The following is a 13,358-nucleotide window of genomic DNA, read 5'->3' on the forward strand; positions in this document are numbered from 1 at the left end:
ACCACAACCCCGTACCCAGTTGTCATACTTGAACTGGCCCTGCCTGCTGTCCACGCACCAACCCCGTACCCAGTTTTCGCTCTTGAACCGGCCCTGGCAGCTGTCACACACCCCAACCCCATACCCAGTTAGAGGACTGGAACTGGCCCTGCCTGCTGTCCACACCCAATCACCATTCACAGTTTACGCACTAGAACTGGCCCTGCCTGCTGTCCAAGCCCCAACCCCGTATCCAGTTTTCGCTCTTGAACCGGCCATGGCAGCTGTCACACACCCCAACCCCATACCCAGTTAAAGGACTGGAACTGGCCCTGCCTGCTGTCCACGCTCAGGCAGCATTCACAGTTTATGCAGTAGAACTGGCCCAGCCTGCTGTCCACACCCAAACCCCGTACCCAGTTTTCGCTCTGTAACTGGGCCTGGCAGCTGTCAAACACCCAACCCCCATACCCAGTTAAAGGACTGGAACTGGCCCTGCCTGCTTTCCACACCCAACCCCGTATTCACAGTTTACGCACTTGAACTGGCCCTGCCTGCTGTCCACACCCCAACCCCGTACCCAGTTTTCGCTCTGAACTGGCCCTGGCAGCTGTCATACACCCCAACCCACCCCAGTTAAAGGACTGGAACTGGCCCTGCCTGCTGTCCACACCCCAACCCCATACCCAGTTAAATGCACTGGAACTGGCCCTGCCTGCTGTCCACGCCCAACCCCGTACCCAGTTTTCGCTCTTGAACTGGCCCTGGCAGCTGTCACACACCCCAACCCCCCGTACCCAGTTTTCGGACTGGAACTGGCCCTGACATCTGTCACACACCCCAACTCCATACCCAGTTACATGACTGGAACTGGCCCTGCCTGCTGTCTACACCTCAACCCCGTACCCAGCTTGCATGATTGAAGTGGCCCAGCCTGCTGTCCACGCCCCAACCCCGTACCCAGTTTTCGCTCTTGAACCGTCCCTGGCAGCTGTCACACACCCTAACCTCATACCCAGATATAGGACTGGAACTGGCCCTACCTGCTGTCCACACCCCAAACCCATACCAGTTTACGCACTAGAACTGGCCCTGCCTGCTGTCCACGCCCCAACCCCGTACCCAGTTTTCGCTCTTGAACCGGCCCTGGCAGCTGTCATACACCCCAACCCCATACCCAGTTAAAGGACTGGAACTGGCCCTGCCTGCTGTCCACACCCAATCACCATTCACAGTTTACGCACTAGAACTGGCCCTGCCTGCTGTCCATGCACCAACCCCGTATCCAGTTTTCGCACTTCAACCGGCCATGGCAGCTGTCACACACCCCAACCCCATACCCAGTTAGAGGACTGGAACTGGCCCTACCTGCTGTCCACACCCCAACCCCATACCCAGTTGAGAGCACTTGAACTGGCCCTGCCTGCTGTCCACGCCCCCAACCCCGTACCCAGTTTTCGCTCTTGAACCGGCCCTGGCAGCTGTCACACACCCCCCACCCCATACCCAGTTTTCAACTGGCCCTGGCTGCTGTCCACACACCCCAACCCAGTTAAGTTTTTACTGGAACTGGCCCTGCCTGCTGTCCACACCCCAACAACCCCATACCCAGTTACGCACTAGAAACTGGCCCTGCCTGCTGTCCACGCCCCAACCCCGTACCCAGTTTTCGCTCTTGAACTGGCCCTGGCAGCTGTGTCACACACCCCAACCCCATACCCAGTTAGAGGACTGGAACTGGCCCTGCCTGCTGTCCACACCCCCAACCCCAGACCCAGTTTTCGCACTAGAACTGGCCCTGCCTGCTGTCCACACCCAACCCCGTACCCAGTTTTCGCTCGAACTGGCCCTGGCAGCTGTCCACACCCCAACCCCATACCCAGTTAGAGGACTGGAACTGGCCCTGCCTGCTGTCCACACCCCAACCCCATACCCAGTTTGCAGCACTGGAACTGGCCCTGCCTGCTGTCCACGCCCCAACCCCGTACCCAGTTTTCGCTCTTGAACCGGCCCTGGCAGCTGTCACACACCCCAACCCCATACCCAGTTAGAGGACTGGAACTGGCCCTGCCTGCTGTCCACCCCAAACCCGTACCCAGTTTTCATGCCTGAAACTGGCCCTGCCTGCTGTCCACACCCCAAACCCCGTACCCAGTTTTCGCTCTTGAACCGGCACTGGCAGCTATCATACACACCAACCCCATACCCAGTTAGAGGACTGGAACTGGCCCTGCCTGCTGTCCATACCCCAACCCCGTACCCAGATGGCATGCTTGAACTGGCCCTGCCTGCTGTCCACGCCCCAACCCCGTACCCAGTTTTCGCTCTTGAACCGGCCCTGGCAGCTGTCATACACCCCAGCCACATACCCAGTTAAAGGACTGGAACTGGCCCTGCCTGCTGTCCACACCCAATCACCATTCACAGTTTACGCACTAGAACTAACCCTGCCTGCTGTCCATGCCCCAACCCCGTATCCAGTTTTCGCACTTGAACCGGCCCTGGCAGCTGTCACACACCCCAACCCCATACCCAGTTAGAGGACTGGAACTGGCCCTGCCTGCTGTCCACACCCCCAACCCCGACCATTCACAGTTTTTCACTAGGAACTGGCCCTGCCTGCTGTCCACACCCCCAACCCCGTACCCAGTTTTCGCTCTTGAACTGGCCCTGGCAGCTGTCACACACCCCAACCCCATACCCAGTTAGAGGACTGGAACTGGCCCTGCCTGCTGTCCACACCCAACACCATACCCAGTTTACGCACACTAGAACTGGCCCTGCCTGCTGTCCACACCCCAACCCCGTACCCAGTTTTCGCTCTTGAACCGGCCCTGGCAGCTGTCACACACCCCAACCCCATACCCAGTTAAAGGACTGGAACTGGCCCTGCCTGCTGTCCACACCCAATCACCATTCACAGTTTACGCACTAGAACTGGCCCTGCCTGCTGTCCATGCACCAACCCCGTATCCAGTTTTCGCTCTTCAACCGGCCATGGCAGCTGTCACACCCCCCAACCCCATACCCAGTTAGAGGACTGGAACTGGCCCTGCCTGCTGTCCACACCCCAACCCCGTACCCAGTTTTATGCACTTGAACTGGCCCTGCCTGCTGTCCACGCCCCAACCCCGTACCCAGTTTTCGCTCTTGAACTGGCCCTGGCAGCTGTCACACACCCCAACCCCATACCCAGTTAGAGGACTGGAACTGGCCCTGCCTGCTGTCCACACCCAACCCCGTATTCAGTTTTACGCTTGAAACTGGCCCTGCCTGCTGTCCACGCCACACACCCCAAACCCCAGCTGTCACCACAGTTAGCATACCCAGTTATGCTTGAGGACTGGAACTGGCCCTGCCTGCTGTCCACACCACAACCCCGTACCCAGATGGCATGCTTGAATTGGCCCTGCCTGCGGTCCACGCACCAACCCCGTATCCAGTTTTCGCACTTCAACCGGCCATGGCAGCTGTCACACACCCCAACCCCATACTCAGTTAGAGGACTGGAACTGGCCCAACCTGCTGTCCACACCCCCAACCTCAGACCAAGTGAGATTCCTCGAACTGGCCCTGCCTGCTGTCCACGCCCCAACCCCGTACCCAGTTTTCGCTCTTGAATCGGCCCTGGCAGCTGTCATACACCCCAGCCACATACCCAGTTAAAGGACTGGAACTGGCCCTGCCTGCTGTCCACACCCAACCCCATTCACAGTTTACGCACTAGAACTGACCCTGCCTGCTGTCCATGCCCCAACCCCGTAATCTGTTTTTGCTACTGAACCGGCCCTGGTATCTGTCACACACCCCAACCCCATACCCAGTTAGAGGACTGGAACTGGCCCTGCCTGCTGTCCACCACACAACCCCGTACCCAGTTGGCATGCTTGAACTGGCCCTGCCTGCTGTCCACGCCCCAACCCCGTACCCAGTTTTCGCTCTTGAACCGGCCCTGGCAGCTGTCACACACCCCAACCCCATACCCAGTTAGAGGACTGGAACTGGCCCTGCCTGCTGTCCACACCCAACCCCATACCCAGTTTACGCACTAGAACTGGCCCTGCCTGCTGTCCACGCCCCAACCCCGTACCCAGTTTTCACTCTTGAACCGGCCCTGGCAGCTGTCATACACCCCAACCCCATACCCAGTTAAAGGACTGGAACTGGCCCTGCCTGCTGTCCACACCCAATCACCATTCACAGTTTACGCACTTGAACTGGCCCTGCCTGCTGTCCACACCCCCAACCCCATACCCAGTTTTCGCTCTTGAACTGGCCCTGCCTGCTGTCCACACCCAACCCCATACCCAGTTTTCGCTATTGAACTGGCCCTGCATGCTGTCACACACCCCAACCCCATACCCAGTTACACTGGCCCTGCCTGCTGTCTGGCCCTGCCTGCTGTCCACACTGCCTGCTGTCCACCCCAACCCCATACCCAGTTTTCGCTCTGGAACTGGCCCTGGCAGCTGTCACACACACCAACCCCATACCCAGTTAGAGGACTGGAACTGGCCCTGCCTGCTGTCCACACCCCAACCCCGTACCCAGTTTTCGCTTTGAACTGGCCCTGCCTGCTGTCCACACACCCCAACCCCATACCCAGTTTTCGCTCTGGAACTGGGACTGGCAGCTATCCTACACACCAACCCCATACCCAGTTAGAGGACTGGAACTGGCCCTGCCTGCTGTCCACACCACAACCCCGTACCCAGTTTGCATGCTTGAACTGGCCCTGCCTGCTGTCCACGCCCCAACCCCGTACCCAGTTTTCGCTCTTGAACCGGGCCTGGCAGCTGTCATACACCCCAACCCCATACCCAGTTAAAGGACTGGAACTGGCCCTGCCTGCTGTCCACACCCAATCACCATTCACAGTTTACGCACTAGAACTAACCCTGCCTGCTGTCCATGCACTAGAACTGGCCCTGCCTGCTGTCCATGCCCCAACCCCGTATCCAGTTTTCGCTACTGAACCGGCCCTGGCAGCTGTCACACACCCCAACCCCATACCCAGTTACAGGACTGGAACTGGCCCTGCCTGCTGTCCACACCCCCAATCCCCGTACCCAGTTTTCAGCACTGAACTGGCCCTGCCTGCTGTCCACACCCCAACCCCATACCCAGTTTTCGCACTGGAACTGGCCCTGCCTGCTGTCCACACCCCCCAACCCCATACCCAGTTAGAGGACTGGAACTGGCCCTGCCTGCTGTCCACACACCAACCCCATACCCAGTTTACGCACTGTAGAACTGGCCCTGCCTGCTGTCCACGCCCCCAACCCCGTACCCAGTTTTCGCTCTTGAACCGGCCCTGGCAGCTGTCACACACCCCAACCCCATACCCAGTTAGAGGACTGGAACTGGCCCTACCTGCTGTCCACACCCAAACCCCATACCCAGTTTTCCGCCATTCACAGTTTACGCACTAGAACTGGCCCTGCCTGCTGTCCACGCACCAACCCCGTACCCAGTTTTCGCACTTGAACCGGCCCTGGCAGCTGTCACACACCCCAACCCCATACCCAGTTAGAGGACTGGAACTGGCCCTGCCTGCTGTCCACACCCAACACCGTTCCCAGTTTACGCACTAGAACTGGCCCTGCCTGCTGTCCACACCCCACCCCATACCCAGTTTTTGCTACTGAACCGGCCCTGCCATGCTGTCACACACCCCAACCCCATACCCAGTTAGATGACTGGAACTGGCCCTGCCTGCTGTCCATGCACCAACCCCGCATCCAGTTTTCGCACTTCAACCGGCCATGGCAGCTGTCACACACCCCAACCCCATACCCAGTTAGAGGACTGGAACTGGCCCTACCTGCTGTCCACACCCCCAATCTGAGACCAAGTGAGAGCGCTAGAACTGGCCCTGCCTGCTGTCCACACCCAAGCACCATTCACAGTTTATGCAGTAGAACTGGCCCAGCCTGCTGTCCACACCCAAACCCCGTACCCAGTTTTCGCTCTGTAACCGGGCCTGGCAGCTGTCAAACACCCCAACCCCATACCCAGTTAAAGGACTGGAACTGGCCCTGCCTGCTGTCCACACCCAATCACCATTCACAGTTTACGCACTAGAACTGCCCCTGCCTGCTGTCCAGCCCAAGTGAGTACCCAGTTTTCGCTGGAACCGGCCATGGCAGCTGTCACACACCCCAACCCCATACCCAGTTAGAGGACTGGAACTGGCCCTGCCTGCTGTCCAACCCAACCCTGTACCCAGTTTAGCGCACTTCAACTGGCCCTGGCTGCTGTCCATACCCCAACCCCGTATCCAGTTTTCGCTCTTGAACTGGCCTTGCATGTTGTCCACACACCAACCCCATACCCAATTATCGCTCTCGAACTGACAATGGCAGCTGTCTACACCCCAACCCCATACCCAGTGAGTGCGCTTGAACTGGCCCTGCCTGCTGTTCACACCCCAACCCCGTACCCAGTTGTCGCTCTTGAACCGGCCCTGGCAGCTGTCCACACACCCCAAACTCAGACCAACTGAGAGCACTCGAACTGGCCCTGCCTGCTATACACACCAGAACTCGGTACCCTGTTAGCACGCTTGAACTGGCCCTACCTGCTGTTCATGCCCCAACCCCGTACCCAGTTTTAGCTATTGAACCGGCCCTCACAGCTGAGACACACCGCAACCCCATACCCAGTTAGAGGACTTGAACTGACCCTGCCTGCTGTCCACACCCTCAATCTCAGACCAAGTGAGAGCACTCGAACTGGCCCTTCCTCATATTCACACCACAACCCCGTACCCTGTTAGCACAGTTGAACTGGCCCTGCCTGCTGTCCATGCCCCAACCATGTACGAGTTTTCGCTACAGAACCGGCCCTGGCAGCTGTCACACCCCAACCCCATACCCAGTTAGAGGACTGAAACTGGCCCTGCCTGCTGTCCACACCCCCAATGTTCGACCAGGGCCAGTTCTAGTGCAGGGTACGGGGTTGTGGTGTGAATATCAGGCAGGGTTCCAGTCCTCTAACTGGGTATGGGGTTGTGGTGTATGATAGCTGCCAGGGCCGGTTCAAGAGCGAAAACTGGGTACGGGGTTGGGGTGTGGACAGCAGGCTAGGCCAGTTCAACCATGCTAACTGGGTACGGGGTTGTGGTGTGGATAGCAGGCAGGGCCAGTTCGAGTGCTCGCATTGGTGGCGATTTATTTCGTGGTAGTACAAACACCAGGATGACGAGAAACATGTCGGATGTACGGAAATGGATAATCTAAAAAATAAAATCTAAGTAATGTCCGATTTCAATTATCAAAAACTGCTCCTATGGACTTTTATCTTTTTGACCAATAATCCTTGAGGAAACCACCTTTTTAGGTTCAGTACAATTTTTATATTTTTGAGTTCAGGCAAAGAGTATAATATGTAGGATAAATTATTTTGCAATTATTTATCACAAATGCACAAACAATAGGTAAGACATCATAGTCCAATGAAATACAGATTGTCTGCATTAGATCAGAGAAATTGAAATCCGTGTCCATTACTTATTTTGTTGAAACCAGGGCCTATATTTTTCGCTCTCTTAGCGCTACCATGCGATAAAATCATCATACACTATGGCGAGTGTCATAATGATGCCATAGCTTACAATGGTTCAACAATACCACTAGAGCACACCGATTTATTAATCATCAGCTATTGGATGCAAAACATTTGGTAATTTTGACATAGTCCTAGAGAGGAAATCTGCTACATTTTTCCATTAGTAGCAAGGGATCTTTAGTATATGCACCACACCACAAACAGCATAGCACATACCACAGCCTTTGATATATCAGTCATGGTCGACTGGTTGGAATGAAAAAATAACCCAATGTGCCCACCGACGGGGATCGATCACAGACTGACCGCGCATCAGCCGAGTGCTTTACTACTGGGGTACGTCGTGCCCCCGGTTCTAAGATGGGTGTATACTACCAAATCAAATCCTATAGATGACAATAGTAACTCCTACCTGCAGCATATCAATCGACACGGGACCGGCCTCGGTGGCGTCGTGGCAAGCCATCGGTCTACAGGCTGGTAGGTACTGGGTTCGGATCCCAGTCAAGGCATGGGATTTTTAATCCAGATACCGACTCCAAACCCTGAGTGAGTGCTCCGCAAAGCTCAATGGGTAGGTGTAAACCACTTGCACCGACCAGTGATCCATAACTGGTTCAACAAAGGCCATGGTTTGTGCTATCCTGCCTGTGGGAAGCGCAAATAAAAGATCCCTTGCTGCTAATCAGAAGAGTAGCCCATGTAGTGACGACAGTGGATTTCCGCTCAAAATCTGTGTGGTTCTTAACCATGTCTGATGCCATATAACCGTAAATAAAATGTGTTGAGTGCGTCGTTAAACAAAACACTTCTTTCTTTCTTTCAATCGACACGGATATAAATACTACCACTCCTCACCCTTAAATTGAATCAGAAAAAATAGGGGTCAAGCTGCTCATTTCTGAGATAACGGGTAGCATCTATGACTACGATAGTTCTGCACAAAATTAGAGTACTTTTTTTTTTACAGGTACCCCATACGTGTTTCAAGCACAATGCTACTTGACTCAGTTTGTACTAGATGAAATAAAATAACTTCTTTTTTTTTACCCAGATGAAACGTTTTTTTTTTTTTACAACCAACACACTCACATTTATCACCAATCACAGGACTTGTGGTGTTCACTTCCCTATCAAAAGTTGGGTGCACCTCGAACTTTGACCAGCCGGAAGTTATTTGGTTTAGTACTACCAGATAGAACTAAGATAGCTTCAAAAATCTCTAGGCAGGCTTTTATTACAAATGTTTATACAAATTTTAAGTAACAGCAAGAGCAAAAATGAACAATAGCCAAGCATTATTTCATAAGATATATTTATTTGCACACTCCTCTCTTCTCTCTCACATGGAAACATTTAAATCTTAGCACCATGAGGTGATTGGTCAAAATGAATTTCATTTCATCACGGGAACTTACTCATGCAAAAGAGATATACTACTCTGTACAGAAGACTTGTATTGGTGCAGGTACAGAGTACAGAGTATACCAGAAGTATGTGTGTATTTACTCCTGTCAGTTGTAATCAGTACTCATAGGGATATATCGTAGTGTTAGTCTCACATAAACATTTGTGATGTACATTTACAACAAAATCTGATGGCTACTAACAATCCATAATAAGGGATAGACGAATGAATATAAGGTTACAATTTTTGTTTTAGTCTGTAATATAATGCTATTTAATAATTTTGATGCTTAATAAAAAAAAATCCAATTTCCAATCATCTATACAATTTACAATTTTAACAAATTATCCACATAATAAAACAAGCATTACAGAACAATATAAACAGACATGTTAATCTATTTTCAAAATTTTCTGGGACATAATTATTTTCAATAATTCACAGGACTACCTCTTTTCAACCCACTTGAATGCTAGAAAATACACAAATTTCAGTTCACTCTAGCAATATAAAAATTTGTACAAAATTCATAAATTCTAAAGGCAGCAATTATAAGATAATTTTCAGGTGCTTATAAACTGAATTATGGTCCCAGCATATCCTGAGAAAAACACCTCTGCAGACCCATTCTCTGCTTGGATTTTCCTCCATCCCAACCAGTGCCCCATGACTGATATATTAAAGACCATGAAATGTGCTATCCTGTCTGTGGGAAAGTGCATTTATTAAAGATCCCTTGTTACTAATGGGAAAATGTAGCAGGTTTCCTATAAGACTACTTGTGAGAATTACCAAATGTTAGACATGCAACAGCCGATGATTAATAAATCAATGTGCTCTGGTTGAAGAAAACACTCTCTTAATTTCACTCTGGCTTGGAACTGCATGGTACTGAGCTATGAAGCCAGGACCTAGATACTAGGCCTCAAAGCTGATGGTTTGCTACTGTTTCACAAAGGCTTGCTAAACCAAACTGAAATGTTCAGACTAAGCATGAGTTGGATTTTGAAATAAGATACGCTTACAGGACTCTATATAATAGAAATAATTGTTTATCATCCCAAAAGGAAAAGTACAATATAAACAATGGAGTTTCATATCTGCATGAACAAAAGTAAAAAGGCAAAGCTGAAATTGTGAACAGCATTTTTTATGGCATCTTAACAATAAATTAACAACTGAAAAAAGAAAAATAGATATCGGTCATTAAAACAATCTGTATTAAGCACTTTCTTTCTTAAGTAATTAAACACTATGAATACAAGGTATCGGAAGTAATTAAACACTATGAATACAAGGTATCGGAAGTAATTAAACACTATGAATACAAGGTATCGGAAGTAATTAAACACTATGAATACAAGGTATCGGAAGTAATTAAACACTATGAATACAAGGTATCGGAAGGATCTGTCCTGAAGCAAATAGAGTCCTTGCCCTAAAAAATGCAGGTAAGTACTTTACCATTGTGATACATCCCACCATTGCAGCCAAGTTGGGTTGCCCAGTATGTATGTTCTAGCTTCCAAACAAGTTGAAACTACAGTCCCAGAAAGTATAATAACACATGGGATAATGTCTACAAACAGCATAATAACAATGTGACCAACAACAGCAGTACGTCATCATGTGGAAGACCAAATAGCAGTCTCTATCATTACGGAGCTGATTAACAAGATACTTTCATCATTATAATACAAGTTCAACAAATCATTATGCAACAAAGCTGCCTTTTTACAAACAAAGCTTTAAAACACTTCTCATTCCTACAAGCTACTGAAGCTAGGTGAAGAAGCATTTGAATGTGCCAACAGAGGGACATAAATCCCCCTAACAGGCAGTATTAAGGTTTCACAGGAGCTTTCAAATGTTTTATTTTTTTAGGAGATTACACATTTTTAAAGACAGTGTATTCTTTTAAAAGAAGAAAGAAGAAACAGATAAGATTTTCAAAGCACATGTATATGATTCTTTGTACCAGTAGTTTTTGTATTTAACTTAAATTAACTTCCCTCTAGATCCCACCTTATATAGACTTCAAACAGCCAGGTTTGATCAGATTCTCCCAATGAAATGCCACTGATTTTCCACCTATAAAATGTTGTGGACCAATTGATAATGCATTAGTGGCATAGACAGTGCCCATTACAAACATTCTTTAATCTTTTGGAGAATACATAACAGGATATTGCACTACATTGCTTCACCTATTATTTATAGTGAATTATTGGGGTGTAACCTTTAGCTAAAGTATGATCTCTTTATTTTGCACTCAAATGTTCATATAGAACACACCCTAATTACATCAATATCTAACGGTGGCAATAAGGTCATTTGGAACTGCCATTTAAGGAAATGTAAACATGAACATCACTAATCTTTGTTAAAAACAACAACAAAATTTACTAATAGTTGCATGGAAAGCAAGAATGTAGGAGACAGGAATGCATACAAAGAGCTACATAAATGTTATAACATACACCTACAGAATGAATTAACGATGACAGAATATTTAAAATGTGAAAACAGTCTCTCCAATGTTGAATTAAAGTTGACATTACATATGTGTTAATCATGTATATATAGTAAACTTGGTTGAAATCATTTGTGAAAAGAAAAGTTTATTATTTCTGGCCACCTGTAGTAATGTTGCAAAATGAAATCCATAATATGGGCTTGGTTTGCAGCTAGCAGAGCAGCCATTTATCTGTTGTATATCACATGCATGTATGTCACAGAGCTATACACGAGAGACCGAGATTAAAAGATTTGACCTTCAACTCAATTATCTGATCACATATAAGTCTTTGGTAGTCTAGAGCATAGCAACAGGTACAACAAAGCATGAAAACAAGGACACCATCATCACAATCATCATTCATTATCATACCAATTAATATTATCCTCTGATAATAAAGCTGTAAATCACTACAAATTTGATTCATCACATTTGATCATAATAAAACTCAAAGATTAAAAAATATATAAAACAAATACACATGATGGTAAAAACATTACCAAGTGCAAGGTAGAGCAGGGATAGTTCCCTGACACAGAGTGCAACATCACTGTCCTAAAGACCAACATATTGGTCGTGGAGACCAACATCACTGTCTTAGAGACCAACATATCAGTCCTAGATACCAACATATCAGTCCTAGATACCAACATATCAGTCCTAGGGACCAACATATCAGTCCTAGATACCAACATCCCTGTCCTAGAGACCAACAATTCAGTCCTAGAGACCAACATATCAGTCCTAGAGACCAACATATCAGTCCTAGAGACCAACATCACTGTCCTAGAGACCAACAATTCAGTCCTAGAGACCAACATATTGGTCCTAGAGACCAACATCACTGTCCTAGATACCAACATATCAGTCCTAAAGACCAACATATCAGTCCTAGATACCAACATATCAGTCCTAGAGACCAACATATCAGTCCTAGAGACCAACATAACTGTCCTAGAGACCAACAATTCAGTCCTAGAGACCAACTTCTCTGTTCTAGATACCAATATATTCATCCTAGAGACCAACATCACTGTCCTAGAGACCAACAATTCAGTCCTAGAGACCAACATATTGGTCCTAGAGACCAACATATCAGTCCTAGAGACCAACATATCAGTCCTAGAGACCAACATCACTGTCCTAGTGACCAACAATTCAGTCCTAGAGACCAACAATTCAGTCCTAGAGACCAACATCTCTGTTCTAGATACCAATATATTCGTCCTAGAGACCAACATCACTGTCCAAGAGACCAACATATCGGTCCATCAGTCATACAATGTTTCTTCCAGTGTGCAGTGTCGGTCCCAATGGGAGGGGGGATTTATGAACATACCCTCATTTTTCAAGCAGAAGAGCAGTACAAAATTATACATATGAATAAAGTGACATGTACCTAACATAAGAGACATTTCTGGAGTTTGTGCCCTCTGCTAACCACAAACGGTATTGATAAAGTGACATGTACCTAACATAAGAGACATTTCTGGAGTTTGTGCCCTCTGCTAACCACAAACAGTATTGATAAAGTGACATGTACCTAACATAAGAGACATTTCTGGAGTTTGTGCCCTCTGCTAACCACAAACGGTATTGATAAAGATCAGAGTTTTGTCAGTATACAAAACATTTCAGTACATTGGCCAATATTCATGAAGAATAAAAACATATTGACATGTAAATGGCATCAGCCCAATATGCAACCAACAATTATATTGAGAGAGGAGACTATAATTTAAAAAGTGGCAACATGTTTTTAAATCTGAATGATCATAATAAACTCGTACAATTCGTTCTATTTTTTTTAAACGAAAAACTGCATAAAAATATTTTATTAGTCAATGTTGAAATAGTCAAGATATAGGGCCTAGGGAAAATGCT

General features: G+C 48.3%; 1 long non-coding RNA gene across 1 annotated transcript; it reads left to right on the top strand.

Annotated features, from left to right (window-relative positions):
* Positions 1 to 8,772: 8,772 nt before the first annotated feature.
* On the top strand, positions 8,773 to 10,730 carry LOC121387319. The gene is made up of 2 exons (XR_005959786.1): positions 8,773 to 10,320; positions 10,354 to 10,730. It is a non-coding gene; the product is annotated as an uncharacterized LOC121387319 (long non-coding RNA).
* Positions 10,731 to 13,358: the final 2,628 nt, after the last annotated feature.

The sequence above is a fragment of the Gigantopelta aegis genome, chromosome 13, assembly GCF_016097555.1.
Source record: "Gigantopelta aegis isolate Gae_Host chromosome 13, Gae_host_genome, whole genome shotgun sequence".
NCBI lineage: Eukaryota > Metazoa > Mollusca > Gastropoda > Neomphalida > Peltospiridae > Gigantopelta > Gigantopelta aegis.